This window comes from Etheostoma spectabile, chromosome 3 (genome assembly GCF_008692095.1).
Source record: "Etheostoma spectabile isolate EspeVRDwgs_2016 chromosome 3, UIUC_Espe_1.0, whole genome shotgun sequence".
Classification (NCBI taxonomy): Eukaryota; Metazoa; Chordata; class Actinopteri; order Perciformes; family Percidae; genus Etheostoma; species Etheostoma spectabile.
Genome location: NC_045735.1, coordinates 8,968,074 through 8,970,605, shown reverse-complemented (window position 1 = coordinate 8,970,605; position 2,532 = coordinate 8,968,074). Strand labels below are relative to the sequence as shown.

General features: G+C 43.0%; 1 long non-coding RNA gene across 1 annotated transcript in view; it reads right to left on the bottom strand.

The window, feature by feature from the left end:
- Positions 1-804: 804 nt before the first annotated feature.
- LOC116687097 (uncharacterized) overlaps positions 805-2,532 on the bottom strand; it is a 22,208-nt gene continuing 20,480 nt past the window's right edge. The window contains exons 2-3 of the long non-coding RNA XR_004331461.1: positions 1,018-1,104; positions 805-931 (exon numbers count right to left, since the gene is read on the bottom strand). This is a non-coding gene — a long non-coding RNA (uncharacterized LOC116687097). The remainder of the gene's footprint in view (positions 932-1,017; positions 1,105-2,532) is intronic.

Below are 2,532 nucleotides of genomic sequence, written 5' to 3'. Positions count from 1 at the left end.
TGCTTTACGTCGTGAGTGGCGGCATGGAAAACTCTTCCAGTGACCTTTGACCCTCGGAAAGTGCGCTGATTGGTGGAGAGAGAAAGCAGATGAGGACAGCACTCCCTTTGGCAATCACCCTGTGACGAGATGCCCCACAGCTGGGGTGCAGAGCAAAACGCAAGGATGCGAGATGCTCACCTGTTGTTTAAGGTTAACCGGAACGAGGATTTCTGACGTATTAATGTCCTGTTGCATTTTTACTTGACACGCTTCATGGGTTGTAATTCTTACGTTGGGTGCATCCTGTCAGTCCATCGTGATGGAACTGAGAGGAACATCACCCTTCCAAGGCCAACCCGTGATAAGAGCAGAGTGGCCCCTTCCCCACCCCCCAAAGAGAAACACCTACAATACAGTAGTTTTCTTTAAATACACAAAACGATTAGAAATGAAACATATTCTGGTAAATGGGCGGTGTTTGATGTGTTAAGTTCTTGGGTTTTACCTGTGGGAAACTGAATTCTTCCTCACCAGACTTATAACTTCTTGGTGTTCCCCCCCTCTCCGTCAGTAAAGACAATAGTAGGGAGGAGAGTTAACACTCAAGTTACATCACACCCAGAAGCATTCAGCAGTGTTTTGAAAGGTCAGTTACACAATTGGTTTTTACAGTTAAAATGGTAAAGCAAAAGGTTTGTAGAGTGAACCTGTTAAACAGGACAGTAGGGGTGTGTGTGTGTGTGTGTGTGTGTGTTGTGTGTGGTGTGTGTGTGTGTGTGTGTGTGTGTGTAGGGTGTGTGGTGTTTGTATATTGTTAGGTGACTGGGACATAGGCTGGCTGTAAATTGTTTGAGGGGTTCAAGGATCTCTGTTCCTCTAGTTGGCGTCCATCTCCTCAACTTGTTTCGAGCGCTCCTTCCATGGTCTTCTGGCAGTTTCCACACTCTGACTGCCACACACCCACATACATTATACAAGCATTAACACTGAAACAGGAACACATTGGTTGACTGAGCGTCTGAGCCAGTGACTTACGGGAAGATGTGTTCATGAGTGGACCCAAAATGTAGATGTGTAAAATAGCAGCCTGTTGTAAGATCTTCAACAGGAGCAGCAGAGTACCTTAGGGAAGAGAAAAAAGTATATAAGATCGAAAGATAGGCACGGACTGTTAATTGACAGAGTTAACACATAATGATACCCTGGCACTCTTTATCGGGCCCACTCTACTGCCAGATCTATCCAGTAGAACACAAACTCTCCATGGGAAACGAAGACATCACAGCCTGGGGGAACTCGGGTACAGGCTCCGCATCACCACTGGATCACCCATCAGAGAACATGAAACACAGTGGAGAGATCGAAAAACGAGCACAAATCTGGTTTGTATTTTTATTCAACATAGTTGGAAGAGATGATAATGAACTTCTTGCACTAACACCTTCACCTAATTTGCACTACCAGGCTTGGCAGAGGCTTGTCCTGCCTCAACCCAGCAGTGGGATGGGGGGCATCTTTGTAAATATCAGCAGCAGTTCAACATCTCTGTCAAACTTGTGTCCTGCCAGCCAACTTGACCTGCAGTTCACAAAACACAGCTACTTAAATAAGAGATATTATGTTCTCAGTATTGAGGAAGAAATCCACAGCTGACCATCAGCCCTCTACCCCCACACGACGCTGGGTTTGCTCTGTGTTGAGGTACTGGAGAGCGTCCAGAGGACAGTTGGACTTCTCTTTAGAGACTGGACGAGGAGGAGGACACCCGGGCAGAGAAAGACAGACTGTAGGGCACCAAAGAGGTGGAACAGAGGTCACCTGGTACAAACGTCTTCCCTTCCTGTAAACAACGATCAGATAGGTTTGAAATGAAGTATGAAGAGGCAGGAGCCATCGAATCCTGTGGTCCAGTTGTAACTGTGATGACCAGGGAGACAGGGGGGAGAAAGGAACGTGCAGTTACAAACTTTGGCAGGGCTCTCAAATTAAAGACTTTAGTGGTTTTGAACAAGGATCACAAATGCAGACCATTAAACTTTTTCTTTCTTTTTTTTTTTACAGATGATGCAATTTGAAATCACAAGAAAAAAATTTAATACATAAATACGCTCTGGAAAGGTCAAATGTGTATATCTCATACAACATCATATATATAAACAAATATAATATATATAAATATAAAAATATATATTATAATATAATACAGTATCAATCTACTCCTAGATACGTTTAATAAATTCTAATGTGTTGTTGATATTTTATATTTCAGTTCTGTATTTCTTTCGTTGTAAGTGAGACCTTTCAACACATGCTGAATGCTTCTGGGTGTGATGTAACTTAGAGTGTTAACTCTCCTCCCTAGCTATTTGTCTTTACTGACGGAGAGGTGGGGAACACCAAAGAAGTTATAAGTCTGGTGAGGAAGAATTCAGGTTCCCACAGGTAAAACCACAAGAACATTAATCACATCAAACACCGCCCATTTACCAGAATATGTTTCATGTTCTAATGCTTTGTGTATTTAAAGAAAACTACTGTATTGTAGGTGTT